The 19,716-nt window shown below is 48.8% G+C and overlaps 1 protein-coding gene across 4 annotated transcripts in view; it reads left to right on the plus strand.

Moving 5' to 3' along the window:
* The first annotated feature begins 5,519 nt into the window (after positions 1-5,519).
* ZC3H18 (zinc finger CCCH-type containing 18) overlaps positions 5,520-19,716 on the plus strand; it is a 90,088-nt gene continuing 75,891 nt past the window's right edge. For all 4 annotated transcript variants that reach the window (XM_038753701.1, XM_038753702.1, XM_038753703.1 and 1 more), the window contains exon 1: positions 5,520-5,571. The gene's annotated coding sequence lies outside the window, so the exon portion shown is untranslated. The remainder of the gene's footprint in view (positions 5,572-19,716) is intronic.

Raw genomic sequence — 19,716 nt, forward strand, 5'->3', positions numbered from 1 at the left:
TATTTATTGAGCGCTTATTGCATGCAAAGCACTGTACTAAGCACTTGGGGAGAGTCCAACAGACATATTCCCTGCCCACAGCAAGCTCATAATCTAGAGATGTGCGGAAGTGCTAAACTCAGGTGAGTGGCAAATCAATATACTCAAAGCTTTTGGTGAGGACAATTTTTTATGTGTCTATATGCTCAAATGTAATTGTTTAAATTCATAACCTTTTATTATTGCTGCCTCCCTATAAGACTAACACAGGCCTGGAGTCCCATTGGCCCTGCAGGAAGTTTCAGGTGTGATTTAAGGCTGAGCCCCTTCCTTCCTCTCCCCCTCGTCCCCCTCTCCATCTCACCTCCTTCCCTTCCCCACAGCACCTGTATATATGTATATATGTTTGTACATATTTATTACTCTACTTATTTATTTTATTTGTACATATCTATTCTATTTATTTTATTTTGTTAGTATGTTTGGTTTTCTTCTCTGTCTCCCCCTTTTAGACTGTGAGCCCACTGTTGGGTAGGGACTGTCTCTATATGTTGCCAACGTGTACTTCCCAAGCGCTTAGTACAGCGCTCTGCACACAGTAAGCGCTCAATAAATACGATTGATGATGATGATGATATGTTTGTACATATCTATTACTCTATTTATTTATTTATTTATTTTACTTGTGCATATCTATTCTCTTTATTTTATTTTATTAGTATGTTTGGTTTTGTTCTCTGTCTCCCCCTTTTAGACTGTGAGCCCACTGTTGGGTAGGGACTGTCTCTATATGTTGCCAACTTGTACTTCCCAAGCGCTTAGTACAGTGCTCTGCACACAGTAAGCGCTCAATAAATTCGATTGATTGATTGATTGATTGATGACAGGAAGTTTTAACTGATTTAGAGACTTCTTGGATGCCGCCCAGAGAAGCTCGGACCCTTCCTCTTCCACCAGTTGTCTGGTTTTAAAAAGGTGTGCCCCCCTTCCTCTCTTCCTCCTCCCCTCCCCATGGCCCCCCTATCTCCCTCTGCCCTACCCCCTTCCCCTCCCCACAGCACAATTGCCAATTTGTACTTCCCAAGTGCTTAGTACAGTGCTCTGCACACAGTAAGCGCTCAATAAATACGATTGATTGATTGGTGCAGGTTGCAGTCAAAGATTGTCCAGGCCTCCTCCCTCCAAGAACTACGTTTAGTGACTTTTAATATTTGTTAAATGCCAGGCACGGTGCTAAGCCCTGTAGATATGGGCTGGACGCAGTCCATGTCCCATATGAGGCTCACGGTCTCAACCCCATTTTACAGCACAGAGAAGTTAAGTGATTTGCCCAAGGTTGTACAGCAGACAAGTGGAGGAGCCAAAATTAGAACCCAGGTTCTCTGATTCTCAGGACCGCGCTGTTTCCACTAGGCCACGCTGCTTCTGACTTTGTTTTATGATGTTGGCCAAGAGTTTCTGTTTGACGCAGGGAGGAACGAGTAACCACTGAAGGTTTTTGAGGAGTGGGGAGAGGTAAGTACAACAACATTTTCAAAAAATGATCTGGGCAGCCGAGGGAAGTGTGGACAGGAGAGGGAAGGAACTGGGGACGGGGAAATCAGTGAGGAGAGGGATGCAATAGTCAAGCTGGACTATGACAAATCCCCGGACCAATGTGGTGACCACCTGGATACATTAGAAGGAGCGGATTCTGGAAATGATGTGGAAGAAGAACCAAGGGGATTCAGTAACCGGCTGAATATTGAGACTCCAAGGTTTGCAGGCATGGAGCTGGCGTGGTCCAAGCGACGCTGTTGCAAGCGATGGATAAGCCGGGAAGACTTTGGAGAATTTGTTGCGTTCTTTTTTCACGGTGTTAAATTGTGGGTGCAGCCAGACCATCTGAGTGTGGATGCTGTGAAGCCAGGAACGGGACAAGGGAGAAGTAACCACACACATAGATCTGGGAGTAATATAATAACGGTATTTGTTAAGCGCTTACTATGTGCAAAGCACTGTTCTAAGCGCTGGGGAGGTTACAAGGTGATCAGGTTGTCCCACGGGGGGCTCACAGTCTTCATCCCCACTTTACAGATGAGGTAACTGAGGCACAGAGAAGTTAAGTGACTTGCCCAAAGTCACACAGTTGCCCGAAGTCACACAGCTGACAGTTGGCGGAGTCGGAATTTGAACCCATGACCTTTGACTCCCAAGCCCGGGCTCTTTCCACTGAGCCATGCTGCTTCTCATGCACAGAGACTTGAAACAACGAATCGGGTAATCCTCCCTTGTGTGTCAAAACCCAACTTCGTAAAAGTATAGTCATAATTCTAATAATTATAGTATTTATTAAGCGCTTTGTGCCAGGCACTGTACTAGGCGCTGGAGTGGATACAAGCAACTTGGGTTGGACACAGTCCCTGTCCCACGTGGGGCTCACAGTCTCAATCCCCATTTTACAGATGAGGTAACTGAGGCACCGAGAAGTGAAGTGACTTGCCCAACGTCACACAGCAGACAAGTGGCGGAGCCGGGATATTACTTTGCAGGGTACCACGAAAACATGTCGACCCCAGATCTGTGTAACTTCTTAAATTCTGGGGGCTCTATAACCATCCTTCTCTTCCTTTGCTTTCTTAAGGCACCTTGGAGACAATATATCCCCTTCTCTGTGTGAAATAGGGAAAATGTCAGCTTGTGGGCACTTATAAAACATGGATCTTTGGTAAGTCCCAAGAAGCAGCATGGCATAATGGATAGAGCACTGGCCCGTGAGTCAGGAGGTCTTGGGTTCTAATCCCGGCTCTGCCACTTGTCTGTTGGGTGACCTTGGACAAGTCACTTCACTAGGCCTCAGTTACCTCATCTGTAAAATGGGGATTGAGACTGTGATTCCAACAAAGGACAGGACTGGATCCAACCCGATTTGCTTGTATCCACCCCAGTGCTTTGCACAGTACCTGTCACATAGTAAGCGCTTGGCAAATACCATTATTATTATGATTATTGACAACCTACGCATCAAGCAAAAACTCCTCACTCTCGGCTTCAAGGCTGTCCATCCCGTCGCCCCCTCCTACCTCACCTCCCTTCTCTCCTTCTCCAGCCCAGCCTGCACCCTCCGCTCCTCTGCCGCTGCTCACCTCCTCACTGGGCCTTGTTCTCGCCTGTCCAGATGACGACCCCCGGCCCACGTCCTCCCCCTGGCCCGGAATGCCCTCCCTCCGCCCATCCGCCAAGCTAGCTCTCTTCCTCCCTTCAAAGCCCTACTGAGAGCTCACCTCCTCCAGGAGGCCTTCCCAGACTGAGCCCCCTTTTCCTCTCCTCCTCATCACCCCCACTCTCTCCCTCTGCCCTAGCCCCTTAATAATAATAATGGTATTTGTTAAGCACTTACTATGTGCAAAGCACTCTTCTAGACTGTGAGCCCGCTGTTGGGTAGGGACCGTCTCTATATGTTGCCAACTTGTACTTCCCAAGCGCTTCGTACGGTGCTCTGCACACAGTAAGCGCTCAATAAATACGATTGAATGAATGAATGTTCTAAGCGCTGGGGAGGTTACAAGGTGATCAGGTTGTCCCACGGCGGGGGGGGGGGGGGGGGGGATCACAGTTTGAATCCCCATTTTACAGATGAGGGAACTGAGGCACAGACAAGTGAAGTGGCTTGCCCAAAGTCACGCAGCTGACAAGTGGCGGAGTTGGAATTTGAACTCATGACCTGACTCCCAAGCCCGGGCTCTTTCCATTGAGCCACGCTGCTGATCATTTATATTAGTGTCTGTCTCCCCCTCTAGACTGTAAGCTCATCGCGGGCAGGGGATGTTATATATTGTTACCTTGTACTCTTTCAAGTGCTTAGTACTGTGAGGATGATGATGGTATTTGTTAAGCGCTTACTATGTGCAAAGCACTGGGGAGGTTACAAGGTGATCAGTTTGTCCCACGGGGGGGCTCACAGTTTGAACCCCCATTTTACAGATGAGGGAACTGAGGCACAGTGAAGTGACTTGCCCAAAGTCACACAGCTGACAGTTGGCATAGCCGGGATTTGACTCCAAAGCCCGTGCTCTTTCCACCGAGACACACTGCTTCTCCAAGCCCCTTCCCCTTCCCACAGAAATTGTGAATATTTGTACATATTTATTACTCTATTTTATTAATGATGTGTCTCTGTAATTCTATTTACTCTGATGGTATTGACACCTGTCTCCATGTTTTGTTGTGTTGCCGACTTGTACTTCCCAAGCGCTTAGTACAGTGCTCTGCACACAGTAAGCGCTCAATAGATACGATTGATTGATTGATTGATTGATTGTTGTCTGTCTACCCCTTCTAGCCTGTGAGCCCGCTGTTGGGTAGGGACCGTCTCTAGATGTTGGTGATTTGTACTTTCCAAGCGCTTAGTACAGTGCTCTGCACACAGTAGGCGCTCAATAAATATGATTGAATGAATGAATGATTACCATTATTAAAAGCGCGGCGACGCCACGTGCGGCGCAGCGACGAGGGGCCTGGAAGGGCGCATGCGCCAGATCGGGGAGGCGGGAGGAGGAAGGGCGCATGCGCCGGATCGGGGAGGCGGGAGGAGGAAGGGCGCATGCGCCAGATCGGGGAGGCGGGAGGAGGAAGGGCACATGCGCCGGTTCGGGGAGGTGGGAGGAGGTGGGACGGCGCATGCGCCGGGCCGGAGCGGCAGGAGGAGGTGAAAGAGCGCGTGCGCCGGTCCGGGGAGGCGGGAGGAGGAGGAGGGAGGGCGCATGCGCCGGGACAGGGATGCCGGAGGAGGAGGGGGAGGAGGAAGAAGGGCGCATGCGCCGGGACAGGGATGCCGAAGGAGGAGGGGGAGGAGGAAGGAGAACGCATGCGCCGGGACAGGGATGCCGGAGGGGGAGGAGGAAGGAGGGCGCATGCGCCGGGACAGGGATGCCGAAGGAGGAGGGGGAGGAGGAAGGAGGGCGCATGCGCCGGGACGGGGATGCGGGGGGGGGGAGGAGGAGGGAGGGCGCATGCGCCGGGACGGGGAGGCGGGGGAGGAGAAGGGGGGCGCATGCGCCCGGACGGCGGGAGGCGTAGGGGGGAGGAGGAGAGAGAGCGCATGCGCCGCGACGGGGAGGCGAAGGGAGAGCGCATGCGCCGGGCCGGGCAGGCGGGAGGAGGAGGGAGGGCGCATGCGCCGGGCCGGGGAGCGGGCGCGCGAGACCTCGTGCGCAGCGGCGCGCGCAGCTCTTCCCGCGGCCGTCTCTCGGGCGGTCGAGGCGTCGAGCGGCGGCTCTGCCCCTTTAAAGGCGGCCCGGCCGGAGGAAGGGAGGGAGGAGAGAGGGAGGGGGGCCCGCTCCGTGCCTGTGTGTGTGTGTGTGTGTGTGTGTGTGTGTGTGTGTGTGCGCGCGTGCGCGCGCGGCGCCGGGGCGGTCGCGGGCTGATGACGTCGCCCCCGCGGCTAGTGGCGCTCGTTTGTTCCGCCCGCGTCGCGCCGGAGCCCGTGAGGAGCGGAGCGGAGCCAGCGCGCGCCCGGACCGCCGCCCGCCCGCCCGCTCGCTCTTCCCGACGGCACGCGCGCGTGCGTGCGCGCTCCCGCCCGCCGCGTCCTCGCCCCCGCGCCGAGCTGAGGTGAGGGGCCCGCGGGGGGGGGGGGGGGAGGGGCGGCCGGGGGGGGGCTCTCCTCAGCGCTTAGCACAGTGCTCCGCACACGGGCAGCGCCCCCTTTATACCGCAGAATGAATGAATGAATGAATAGGGACTGCCTCTAGTTAAATACGATGGAATGAATGAATGAATAAATAGGGACTGCCTCTAGGTAAATACGATGGAATGAATGAATGAATCTGTGGCCCAGTTGTGTTTTCCCAGCGCTTAGTACAGTGCTGTGCACGCAGTCAGCGCCCCCTCAATGCCATGGAATGAATGAATGAACAGGGGTTGTCTCTGTTGTCTAATTGTCGTTTCCCAGCGCTTAGTACAGTGCTGTGCACGCAGTCAGCGCCCCCTCAGTACCAGGGAATGAATGAATGAACAGGGGTTGTCTCTATCTGTTGCCAAATTGCAGTTTCCCAGCGCTTGGTACAGTGCTGTGCACGCAGTCAATGCTCCCTCAGTACGATGGGATGAATGAATGAATAGGGACTGTTGCCAAACTGTAGTTTCCCAGCGCTTAGTACAGTGCTGTGCACGCAATCAGCGCTCCCTCAATACCATGGAATGAATGAATGAATAGGGGTTGACCCTATCTTTTGCCAAATTGTCGTTTCCCAGCGCTTAGTACAGTGCTGTGCACGCAGTCAGCGCCCCCTCAGTACCAGGGAATGAATGAATGAATAGGGGTTGTTTCTGTTTGTTGCCAAGTTGTCGTTTCCCAGCGCTTAGTACAGTGCTGTGCACGCAGTCAGCGCTCCCTCAATACCATGGAATGAATGAATGAATAGGGGTTGACCCTATCTTTTGCCAAATTGTCGTTTCCCAGCGCTTAGTACAGTGCTGTGCACGCAGTCAACGCTCCCTCAATACCATGGAATGAATGAATGAATAGGGGTTGACCCTATCTTTTGCCAAATTGTCGTTTCTCAGCGCTTAGTACAGTGCTGTGCACGCAGTCAGCGCCCCCTCAGTACCAGGGAATGAATGAATGAACAGGGGTTGTCTCTATCTGTTGCCAAATTGCAGTTTCCCAGCGCTTGGTACAGTGCTGTGCACGCAGTCAATGCTCCCTCAGTACGATGGGATGAATGAATGAATAGGGACTGTTGCCAAACTGTAGTTTCCCAGCGCTTAGTACAGTGCTGTGCACGCAATCAGCGCTCCCTCAATACCATGGAATGAATGAATGAATGAATAGGGGTTGTCCCTATCTTTTGCCAAATTGTCGTTTCCCAGCGCTTAGTACAGTGCTGTGCACGCAGTCAACGCTCCCTCAGTACCAGGGAATGAATGAATGAATAGGGGTTGTTTCTGTTTGTTGCCAAGTTGTCGTTTCCCAGCGCTTAGTACAGTGCTGTGCACGCAGTCAGCGCCCCCTCAATACCATGGAATGAATGAATGAATAGGGGGTGACCCTATCTTTTGCCAAATTGGAGTTTCCCAGCGCTTAGTACAGTGCTGTGCACGCAGTCAGCACCCCCTCAATACCATGGAATGAATGAATGAATAGGGGGTGACCCTATCTTTTGCCAAATTGGAGTTTCCCAGCGCTTAGTACAGTGCTGTGCACGCAGTCAACGCTCCCTCAATACCATGGAATGAATGAATGAATAGGGGTTGACCCTATCTTTTGCCAAATTGTCGTTTCCCAGCGCTTAGTACAGTGCTGTGCACGCAGTCAACGCTCCCTCAGTACCAGGGAATGAATGAATGAATGAATAGGGACTGTGTTGCCACATTGCGTTTTCCCAGCGCTTAGTACAGTGCTGTGCACGCAGTCAGCGCCCCCTCAATACCATGGAATGAATGAGTGAATGAATAGGGACTGTGTTGCCACATTGTAGTTTCCCAGCGCTTAGTACAGTGCTGTGCACACAATCAGCGCTCCCTCAATGCCGTGGAATGAATGAATGAATAGGGACTGTGTTACCAAATTGTAGTTTCCCAGCGCTTAGTACAGTGCTGTGCACGCAGTCAACGCTCCCTCAGAACCATGGAATGAATGAATGAATAGGGGTTGTTTCTGTTTGTTGTCAAATTGTCGTTTCCCAGCGCTTAGTACAGTGCTGTGCACGCAGTCAATGCTCCCTCAGTACCATGGAATGAATGAATGAATAGGGACTGTGTTGCCAAGCTGTAGTTTCCCAGCGCTTAGTACAGTGCTGTGCATGCAGTCAGCGCCCCCTCAATGGCATGGAATGAATGAATGAACAGGGGTTGTCTCTATCTGTTGCCAAATTGTGGTTTCCCAGTGCTTAGTACAGTGCTGTGCACGCAGTCAACGCTCCCTCAATACCATGGGATGAATGAATGAATAGGGACTGTGTTGCCAAATTGCGTTTTCCCAGCGCTTAGTACAGTGCTGTGCACGCAGTCAGTGCCCCCTCAATACCATGGAATGAATGAGTGAATGAATAGGGACTGTGTTGCCACATTGTTGTTTCCCAGCGCTTAGTACAGTGCTGTGCACGCAGTCAACGCTCCCTCAATACCATGGGATGAATGAATGAATAGGGACTGTGTTGCCACATTGTAGTTTCCCAGCGCTTAGTACAGTGCTGTGCACACAATCAGCGCTCCCTCAGTACCATTGAATGAATGAATAGGGGTTGTTTCTGTTTGTTGCCAAATTGTAGTTACCCAGCGCTTAGTACAGTGCTGTGCACGCAGTCAGTGCCCACTCAATACCATGGAATGAATGAATGAATAGGGACTGTCTCTGTTGCCAAATTGTAGTTTCCCAGCGCTTAGTACAGTGCTGTGATGCAGTCAGCGCTCCCTCAGTACCATGGAATGAATGAATGAATAGGGACTGTGTTGCCAAATTGTAGTTTCCCAGCGCTTAGTACAGTGCTGTGCACACAGTCAGCGCCCCCTCAATTCCATGGAATGAATGAATGAATAGGGACTGTGTTGCCACATTGTGTTTTCCCAGCGCTTAGTACAGTGCTGTGCACGCAGTCAGCGCCCCCTCAATGCCATGGAATGAATGAATGAATGAATAGGGACTGTGTTGCCAAATTGTGTTTTCCCAGCGCTTAGTACAGTGCTGTGCACGCAGTCAACGCTCCCTCAGTACCATTGAATGAATGAATAGGGGTTGTTTCTGTTTGTTGCCAAATTGTAGTTACCCAGCGCTTATTACAGTGCTGTGCACACAGCCATCGCCCACTCAATACCATGGAATGAATGAATAGGGACTGTCTCTGTTGCCAAATTGTAGTTTCCCAGCGCTTAGTACAGTGCTGTGCACGCAGTCAGCGCTCCCTCAATGCCGTGGAATGAATGAATGAATAGGGGTTGACCCTATCTTTTGCCTAATTGTCGTTTCCCAGCGCTTAGTACAGTGCTGTGCACGCAGTCAACGCTCCCTCAGTATGATGGGATGAATGAATGAATAGGGACTGTGTTGCTAAACTGTAGTTTCCCAGCGCTTAGTACAGTGCTGTGCACGCAATCAGCGCCCCCTCAATGCCATGGAATGAATGAATGAACAGGGGTTGTCTCTATCTTTTGCCAAATTGTCGTTTCCCAGCGCTTAGTACAGTGCTGTGATGCAGTCAGCGCTCCCTCAGTACCATGGAATGAATGAATGAATAGGGACTGTGTTGCCAAATTGTCGTTTCCCAGCGCTTAGTACAGTGCTGTGCACACAGTCAGCGCCCCCTCAATGCCATGGAGTGAATGAATGAACAGGGGTTGTCTCTATCTGTTGTCTAATTGTCGTTTCCCAGCGCTTAGTACAGTGCTGTGCACGCAGTGAACGCTCCCTCAATACCATGGAGTGAATGAATGAATAGGGACTGTGTTGCCAAATTGTGTTTTCCCAGCGCTTAGTACAGTGCTGTGCACGCAGTCAGTGCTCTCTCAATACCATGGAATGAATGAATGAGTAGGGACTGTGTTGCCAAATTGTAGTTTCCCAGCGTTTAGTATAGTGCTGTGCATGCAGTCAGCGCTCCCTCAATACCATGGAATGAATGAATGAATAGGGGTTGTCCCTATCTTTTCCCAAATTGTCGTTTCCCAGCGCTTAGTACAGTGCTGTGCACGCAGTCAATGCTCCCTCAGTACCAGGGAATGAATGAATGAATAGGGGTTGTTTCTGTTTGTTGCCAAATTGTAGTTTCCCAGCGCTTAGTACAGTGCTGTGCACGCAGTCAACGCTCCTCAATACCATGGAATGAATGAATGAACAGGGGTTGTCTCTATCTGTTGCCAAATTGTAGTTTCCCAGCGCTTAGTACAGGGCTGTGCACGCAGTCAACGCTCCCTCAACACGATGGAATGAATGAATGAATAGGGACTGTGTTGCCAAATTGGAGTTTCCCAGCGCTTAGTTCAGTGCTGTGCACGCAGTCAGCGCCCCCTCAATACCATGGAATGAATGAATGAATGAATAGGGACCGTCTCTGTTACCAAATTGTAGTTTCTCAGCGCTTAGTACAGTGCTGTGCACACAGCGCTCCCTCAATGCCATGGAATGAATGAATAGGGGTTGTTTCCGTTTGTTGCCAAGTTGTAGTTTCCCAACGCTTAGTACAGTGCTATGCACACAATCAGCACTCCCTCAATACGATGGAATGAATGAATGAATGAATAGGGACTGTCTCTGTTGCCAGATTGTACTTTCCCAGTGCTTAGTGTAGTGCTCTGCACACAGTCAGCGCTAAGTACCATGGAATGAATGAATGAATAGGGACTGCCTATCTGTTAAATACGATGGAATGAATGAATGAATAGGGGTTGTCTCTGTTGCCAAATTAGAGTTCCCCAGCGCTTAGTGCAGTGCTCTGCACGCAGTCAGCGCCCAGTAAATACCATGGAATGAATGTCTGAATAGGGACCGGCTCCATCTGGTGCCAGTTGGACTCTCCCCAGCGCTTAGTGCAGTGCTCTGCACACAGTCAGTGCTCCCTAAATACATTGGAATGAATAGGGATTGTCTCGATCTGGTGCCTAATTGGACTCTCCCCAGCGCTTAGTACAGTGCTCTGCACACAAATACGATTGAGTGAATGAATTAATAATAATAATAATGTTGATATCTGTTAAGCGCTTACTATGTGCCATGGTGATCAGGTTGTCCCCCGCGGGGCTCACAGTCTTCACACCCATTTTACAGATGAGGGAACTGAGGCCCCGAGAAGTGACTTGCCCAGAGTCACCCAGCTGACGGTCGGTGGAGCCGGGATTAGAACCCATGACCTCCGACTCCAAAGCCCGGGCTCTTGCCGCTGAGCCACACTGCTTCCCAATGAATGAATAGGGATGGTCTCTGTTGCCAAATTGTAGTTTCCCAGCGCTTAGTCCAATGCCGTGCACACAGTCAGCGCTCCGTAAATATGATGGAATGAATGAATGAATAGGGACTGTCTATCTGGTTCCCCATCCCCCCACCTTACCTCCTTCCCCTCCCCACAGCACCTGTGTATATGTTTGTACGTATTTATTACTCTATTTTATTTGTACATATTTATTCTATTTATTTCATTTTGTTAATATGTTTTGTTTTGTTCTCTGTCTCCCACTTCTAGCCTGTGAGCCCGCTGTTGGGTAGGGACCGTCTCTAGATGTTGCCGAATTGTACTTCCCAAGCGCTTAGTACAGTGCTCTGGACACAGTAAGCGCTCAATAAATACGATTGAATGAATGAATGAATGAATGTTGCCACATTGGACTTTCCCAGCGCTTAGTGCAGTGCTCTGCACACAGCGCTCCCTAACTACGATTGAATGAATGAATGAATAGGGATTGTCTCTATCTGGTGCCGAATTGGAGTGTCCCCGGCGCTTAGTGTAGTGCTCTGCACACAGCGCTCAATCAATATGATGGAATGAATGAATGAATAGGGAATGTCTATCTGGTGCCCCATCCCCCCCCCCCCCCCCAGCCTTACCTCCTTCCCCTCCCCGCAGCACCTGTATATATGTTTGTATGTATTTATTACTCTATTTATTTTATTTGTACATATTTATTCTATTTATTTCATTTTGTTAATATGTTTTGTTTTGTTCTCTGTCTCCCCCATCTAGACTGTGAGTCCGCTGTCGGGTAGGGACCGTCTCTAGATGTTGCCAACTTGGACTTCCCAAGCACTTAGTGCAGTGCTCTGCACACAGTAAGCGCTCAATAAATACGATTGAATGAATGTTGCCAAATTGGACTTTCCCAGCGCTTAGTGCAGTGCTTTGCACACAGTCTGCGCTCAGTAAATACGATGGAACGAATGAGTGTCTCTCTCTGTTGCCAAACTGTACTCTCCCAAGTGCTTAGTCCAGTGCTCTGTACACAGTCGGCACTCAGTAAATTCATTGTCGTATTTATTGAGCGCCAACTGTGTGCGGAGCACTGTATTAAGCGTTTGGGAAGTCCAAGTTGGCAACATCTAGAGACGGTCCCTACCCAACGGCGGGCTCACAGTCTAGAAGACTAGAAGTAAATATGATGGAATGAATGATTGAATGGTCTCTGGTGCCGAATTGTACTTCCCAAGCGCTTAGTCCAGTGCTCTGCACACAGTCAGAGCTCAATAAATACGACTGAGTGAATGAATGAATAATAACAATAAAGTTGGTATTTGTTAAGCGCTTACTATGTGCCAAGCACTGTTCCAAGCACTTGGGGGGGGGGGGGGGGGGTATGAGGTAATCAAAGTTGTCCCACGGTGGGGGGCTCACAGCCTTAATCCCCACTTTACAGATGAGGGAACTGAGGCCCAGAGAAGTCAAGTGACTTGCCCAAAGTCACCCAGCTGACAAGCGGCGGGGCCAGGATTAGAACCCACGACCTCTGAATCCCAAGCCCAGGTGCTTGCCACTAAGCCACACTGCTACTCGTCCCCATCGCCCCCCCCCCCACAGCACCTGTGTGTGTGTGTGTGTGTGTGTGTGTGTGTGTGTGTGTATATGTTTGTACGTATTTATGTGTATATATATATATGCTTGTACGTATTTATTACTCAATTTTATTTGTACATATTCTATTTATTTCATTTTGTTAATATGTTTTGTTTTGTTCTCTGTCTCCCCCTTCTAGACTGTGAGCCCACTGTTGGGTAGGGACCGTCTCTCGATGTTGCCAACTTGGACTTCCCAAACGCTTAGTCCAGTGCTGTGCACACAGTAAGCGCTCAATAAATACGATTGAATGAATGAATGAATGAGTTTATTGATGCCTGTTCTACGTGTTCTGATGTGTGTATGTATATACAGCTCTAATTCTGTTTATTGCCATGGATGCCTGTTTACTTGTTTTCGATGCCTGTCTCGTCTCTCCCCCCACCCCCAAGTCTAGACTGTGAGCCCCTAATGGGCAGGGGTTCCCTCTCTTTGTTGCTAAATTGTACTTCCCAAGCGCTTAGTCCAGTGCTCTTCACACAGTAAGCGCTCTGTAAATACGATTGAGTGAGGGAGCCGCAGGACGCTCCAGCACTTAGAACAGTGTTTGACACATGGTAAGTGATTAACAAATACCGTTATTGTTATTATTATTATTCTTGTTATTTGCGCCACCCGGTCTGACCGCCATCCTGGGGGTTGGGGGAGGTAAGGGTCCGCGCCGCCCCTCGGCATCCCCCAGGCCTGGGCTGCCCTGGATGCACAGCTCTGAATGACCCATGTTGGCTCCCCACAGTTGCCTTTATTTTTATTTCTATATTTTTCAAGCTGTCATGCAGCCTCCAGTTCACTGGCAGGGCACTCCTCTGCTCTCCACAAAATAATAATAATAATAATAATAATAGTGGTATTTAAGTGCTTACTACATGCTAAGCATTCATTCATTCAATCATATTTATTGAGCGCTGACTGAGTGCAGAGCACTGTACTAAGCACTTGGGAAGTCCAAGTCGGCAACATACAGAGACGGTCCCTACCCAGCAGTGGGCTCACAGTCTAGAAGGGGGAGACAGAGAGCAAAACAAAACATATTAACAAAATAAAATAAATGGAATAAATACGTACAAGTAAAATAAATAGAGTAATAAATACGTACAAACATATATACGTATATGCAGGTGCTGTGGGGAGGGGAAGGGGGTAAGGTGGGGGGGATGGGAAGGGGGAGGAGGGGGAAAGGAAGGAGGGGGCTCAGTCTGGGAAGGCCTCCTGAGCACTTACAGTAAGTGCTCAGTAAGTACGGTGGACTGACTGACTGCCTAGCACTTAGTAAGCACTTAACAAATACCAAAAAAATGGCTACAGCTTTATCTTCCCGATAGACTTGTGAGAGACATCACTATTCCCATTAGTGGGTGCTCAATAAATGCGATTGAATGAATGAATGAATCCCCCCCGCCCTACCTCCTTCCCCTCCCCACAGCACCTGTATATATGTATATCAATCAATCAGTTGTATTTATTGAGCGCTTACTGTGTGCAGAGCACTGTAGTAAGCGCTTGGGAAGTACACGTTGGCAACATACAGAGACAGTCCCTACCCAACAGTGGGCTCACAGTCTAAAAGGGGGAGACAGAGAACAAAACCAAGCATACTAACAAAATAAAATAAATAGAATAGATATGTACAAGTAAAATAAATAGAGTAATAAATATGTACAAACATATATACAAGTATACAGGTGCTCTGGGGAAGGGAAGGAGGTAAGATGAGGGGGATGGAGAGGGGGACGAGGGGGAGAGGAAGGAAGGGGCTCAGTGTGGGAAGGCCTCCTGGAGGAGGTGAGCTCTCAGTAGGGCCTTAGGAACAGTAAGCACTGTTCTGAGCGCTGGGGTAGATATAGGGTAATCAGGTTGTCCCACATGGGGCTCACATTTTTAATCAGACTGAGCCCCCAACTTCCTCTCCCCCGTCTCCCCCTCCCCATCCCACGCCTTACCTTCTTCCCCTCCCCACAGCACCCGTATATATGTATATATGTTTGTACGTGTTTATTTTATTTGTACATATTTATTCTATTTTATTTTGTTAATACGTTTTGTTGTCTGTCTCCCCCTTCTAGACTGTGAGCCCGCTGTTGCATAGGGACCATCTCTAGATGTTGCCAACTTGTACTTCCCAAGCGCTTAATACAGTGCTCTGCGCACAGTAAGCGCTCAATAAATATGATTGAATGAATGAATGAATCCCCATTTTACAGGTGAGGCCACTGAGGCCCAGAGAAGTGAAGTGATTTGCCCAAGGTCACACAGCGGACAAGTGGCAGAGCTGGAATTAGAACCCATGTCCTCTGACTCCCAAGCCCAGGCCCTTTCCGCAAAGCCACAATGTTTCTGCTTCTTCCGCCACAAAAGGCAGTGAGCCCTTTGGGGGCAGGGATTGTCTCTCTTTATTGCTGTATTGTCCTTTCCAAGCGTTTAGTCCAGTGCTCTGCACACAGTAAGCACTCAATAAATACGACTGGTTGATTTAAGCCATGCAGACTTGCTTTCGTTAATAATAATAATCATTCATTCATTCATTCAATCGTATTTATTGGTAATAATAATGTTGTCGGTATTTGTTAAGCGCTACTATGTGCCAAGCACTGTTCTAAACACTGGAAACAACGCAAGGAGAGCTAATCAGCGGGAAACTTTCCGAGTATTGCAAATGACCCCCCCCCCCCCCGCCACCCCCGGACTGGCTGCCTTCCCATCCAAATAATTATAGTGATGGTATTTGTTAAGCGCTTACTATGTGCTGAGCGCTGGGGGAGATAGAAGCTAGTCAGCCCGTCCCACGTGGGGCTCCCAGTCTTCATCCCCATTTTGCAGATGAGGGAACTGAGGCACAGAGATGTTAAGTGATTTGCTCAGAGTCACACAGCTGACAAGTGGAGGAGCCGGGATTAGAACCCACAACCTCTGACTCCCAAGCCCGGGCTCTTTCCACTGAGCCACGCGGCTTCTCTAGGTTGCAAAGGTAGACCAAAGTGGATGTGCTGTAGAGATGATGAGGCAGTGGCCAGACATCAGGGTATTAATAATAATATTGGTATTTGTTAAGCGCTTACCATGTGCCAAGCACTGTTCTAAGCACTGGAGTAGATGATACAAGGTAATCAGGTTGTCCCCCCTGGGGCTCACAGTCTTCATCCCCATTTTACAGATGAGGGAACTGAGGCCCAGAGAAGTGAAGTGACTTGCCCAAAGTCACACAGCTGACAAGTGGCGGAGCCGGGATTTGAACCCATGACCTCTGACTCCAAAGCCCAGGCTCTTTCCACTCAGCCACACTGCTTCTCAATTGTAATAATAATAATAATAATAATGGCATTTATTAAGCGCTTACTATGTGCAAAGCACTGTTCTGAGTGCTGGGGAGGTTACAAGGTGATCAGGTTGTCCCACGGGGGGCTCACAGTCTTAATCCCCATTTTCCAGATGAGGTCACTGAGGCCCAGAGAAGTGAAGTGACTTGCCCAAAGTCACACAGCTGACAATTGGCGGAGCCGGGGTGAGCCCACTGTTGGGTAGGGACTGTATATGTTGCCAACTTGGACTTCCCAAGCGCTTAGTACAGTGCTCTGCACACAGTAAGCGCTCAATAAATCCGATTGAGTGAATGAATGAATGACCTCTGACTCCAAAGCCCGGGCTCTTTCCACTGAGCCACGCTGCTTCTCAATTGTATTAATACAATTGAATCAATCAATCAATAAATAAATAATAAATGCTTAATAAATAATAATAATGATAGCATTTATCAAGCGCTTACTATGTGCAAAGCACTGTTCTAAGCGCTGGGGAGGTTACACGGTGATCAGGTTGTCCCATGTGGGGCTCACAGTCTTAATCCACATTTTACAGATGAGGGAACTGAGGCCCAGAGAAGTTAAGTGACTTGCCCAAAGTCACAGAGTTGACAAGTGGCGGAGCTGGGATTTGAACCCATGACCTCTGACTCCAAAGCCCGGGCTCTTTCCACTGAGCCACACTGCTTCTCAGTTGTAATCATGATGGCATTTATTAAGCGCTTACTATGTGCAAAGCACTGTTCTAAGCGCTGGGGAGGTTACAGGGTGATCAGGTTGTCCCACGGGGGGCTCACAGTCTTAATCCCCATTTTCCAGATGAGGTCACTGAGGCCCAGAGAAGTGAAGTGACTTGCTCAAAGTCACACAGCAGACAGGTGGCGGAGCTGGTATTCGAACCCCTGACCTCTGACTCCAAAGCCCGGGCTCTTTCCACTGAGTCACACTGCTTCTCAATTGTATTAATACAATTGAATGAATCAATCAATCAATAAATAATAAATGCTTAATAAATGCCATTAAAAAAAAAAATCCGGGAGAGCTGGAGGTCCCAATACTGATCGCAACTCGTGTTACTGACCAGTGCGACAAACAGGGAAAACTAACTTGGATGCGGAGGGCAACCGTTCCTTCTAAATTATGCTGGACTTGCCCGACGCGGACTGATGGTGGATTGACCGAAATTCCCTCTCTAGCAGATTGCCGTCAGGCCATCCAGCATCTGTCAAGGCCTTCGCCTCACCAGTTTTCCATCATTTTCTGGGAAGAGAAGGTGTCTGCTAATTCTGTTGGATTATGTGTGATCTCCCAAGCGCTTAGTACAGTGCCCTGCACATAGTAAGTGCTCAACAAATACGACTGATTGGTTTTTCTGTCCGAATCATCGTTAATTGGGTAGTAATGATTGTCGAGATTTCGTGACTTCCGTCTTTGATGTGTATTGTCAAACTAATAATTGTATTTTGTTAAGCTCTTACTATGTGCCAGGCACTCTATTAAGCCCTGGGGCAAATACAAGCAAATCGGGTTGGAAACAGTCCCTGCCCCACATGGAGCCCCCAGTCGTAATTCCCGTTTTACAGATGAGGGAACTGAGGCCCAGTGACGTAATAATAATAATAATAATGGCTTTTATTAAGCGCTTACTATGTGCATAGCACTATTCTAAGCGCGGGGGGGGTTACAAGGTGATCAGGTTGTCCCACAGGGGGCTGACAGTCCTAATCCCCATTTTACAGATGAGGGAACTGAGGCCCAGAGAAGTTAAGTGACTTGCCCAAAGTCACACAGTTGGCAGAGCTGGGATTCGAACCCATGACCTCTGACTCCAAAGTCACACAGCTGACAGTTGGCAGAGCTGGGATTCGAACCCATGACCTCTGACTCCAAAGCCCGTGCTCTTTCTGCCGAGCCATGCTGCTTCTCGTAATAATGCGAGAATAATTACGTAATAATATATTTATGACAATATATTAATAATAATATATTATGTAATAATACATAATAATAATAATTATGTCTCTGAAATGACGTGCCCAAAGTCACACAGCAGATAAGTAGCAGAGCCGGGATTAGAACCCAGGTCCTTCTGAATCCCCGGCCCATGCTCTGTCCATCAGGCCGGATGATGCCAGATACTTCTTCTCTTCTAGACTCTAAGCTCAGTGTGGGCAGGGAAAATGTCTACCAACTCTCTTGCGTGTTATATTATACTCTCCCAATTGCTTAGTACGGTGCTCTGCACACTAGTGCTCAGTAAATATGATTGGTTAGACCAAGCTCCTTGTGGACAGGGAACATTACCAAATCTTTTGGAGTCCCCCAAATGTTCAGTATAGTGCTCTGCACACGGTAAGTGCTCAGTAGATAGGATTGGTTTATTGAGGAGTCCAATTCTCCCATCACCCTGGCTCAGTGGAAATAATAATAATGATAATAATGATAGCATTTATTAAGCGCTTACTATGTGCAAAGCACTGTTCTAAGCTCTGGGGCGGTTAACAAGGTGATCAGGTTGTCCCACGGGGGGCTCGCAGTCTTCATCCCCATTTTACAGATGAGGTAACTGAGGCGCAGAGAAGTTAGGTGACTTGCCCAAAGTCACACAGCTGATACGTGGTGGAGCCGGGATTTGAACCCATGACCTCTGACTCCAAAGCCCGGGCTCTTTCCACTGAGCCATGCTGCTTCTCCAGGCTTGGGAGTCAGAGGTCATGGGTTCTAGTTCCGGCTCCGCCACTTTTCAACTGTGTGACTTTGGGCAAATAATAATAATAATAATAAGGCATTTATTAAGCGCTTACTATGTGCAAAGCCCTGTTCTAAGTGCTGGGGAGGTTACAAGGTGATCAGGTTGTCCATGTGGGACTCACAGTCTTAATCCCCATTTTACAGATGAGGGAACTGAGGCACAGAGAAGTGAAATGACTTGCCCAGAGTCACACAGCTGACAAGTGGCAGAACTGGGATAGGAACCCATGACCTCTGACTCCAAAGCCTATGCTCTTTCCACTGAGCCATGCTGCTTCCCAAGTCACTTAACATCTCTGTGCCTCAGTTACCTCAACTGTAAAATGGGGATTAAGACTGTGAGCCCCATGTGGGACAACCTGATTACCTTGTATCCCCCCCCCCCCAAAGTGTTTAGAACAGTGCTTGACACATAGTAAGCGCTTAACAAGTGCCATTATTATTTGTTAATCTGTTTGGTTTTGTTCTCTGTCTCCCCCTTCTAGACTGTGAGTCCACTGTTGGGTAGGGACTGTCTCTAGATGTTGCCAACTTGTACTTCCCAAGCACTTAGTACAGTGCTCTGCACACAGTAAGCGCTCAATAAATACGATTGATTGATTATTATTAATTAAGTGTGCTCTACTAGAAATATTGGCAGGGCTGCTTCTAGCCCTGGGGGACTCAGTTGGGGAGGCCATGATCCTAAATTTCCTGGAGCTAGAAAAAAGATATATGCATTTATAATCCTGTGAGAATGGGACGTGGCAAAGACTGCTGCTGCTGTCGGCGTGGGGCATCCGAAGGCCAAGCTTCTAATCACAGAGTGCCCTATGACTGCAGGCTAGACAATATGCTATTTATTTACTTATTTTACTTGTACATATTTATTTTATTTATTTTATTCTGTCAATATGTTTTGTTTTGTTCTCTGTCTCCCCCTTCTAGACTGTGAGCCCGCTGTTGGGTAGGGGCCGTCTCTAGATGTTGCCAACTTGGACTTCCCAAGGGCTTAGTCCAGTGCTCTGCACACAGTAAGCGCTCAATAAATACGATTGAATGAATGAATGATGCGGTCGAGCTATTGCTCTTCACTGCTTCATTACATCTCTAGATTTGAGCATTATAAGAAAGGTGGGACTGCCAGAGCTTAGTTGGTCACCACGTATTGGGGGCCCAGCAGGTGAGGGGCTCGA

The sequence above is a fragment of the Tachyglossus aculeatus genome, chromosome 11 (genome assembly GCF_015852505.1).
Source record: "Tachyglossus aculeatus isolate mTacAcu1 chromosome 11, mTacAcu1.pri, whole genome shotgun sequence".
Classification (NCBI taxonomy): Eukaryota; Metazoa; Chordata; class Mammalia; order Monotremata; family Tachyglossidae; genus Tachyglossus; species Tachyglossus aculeatus.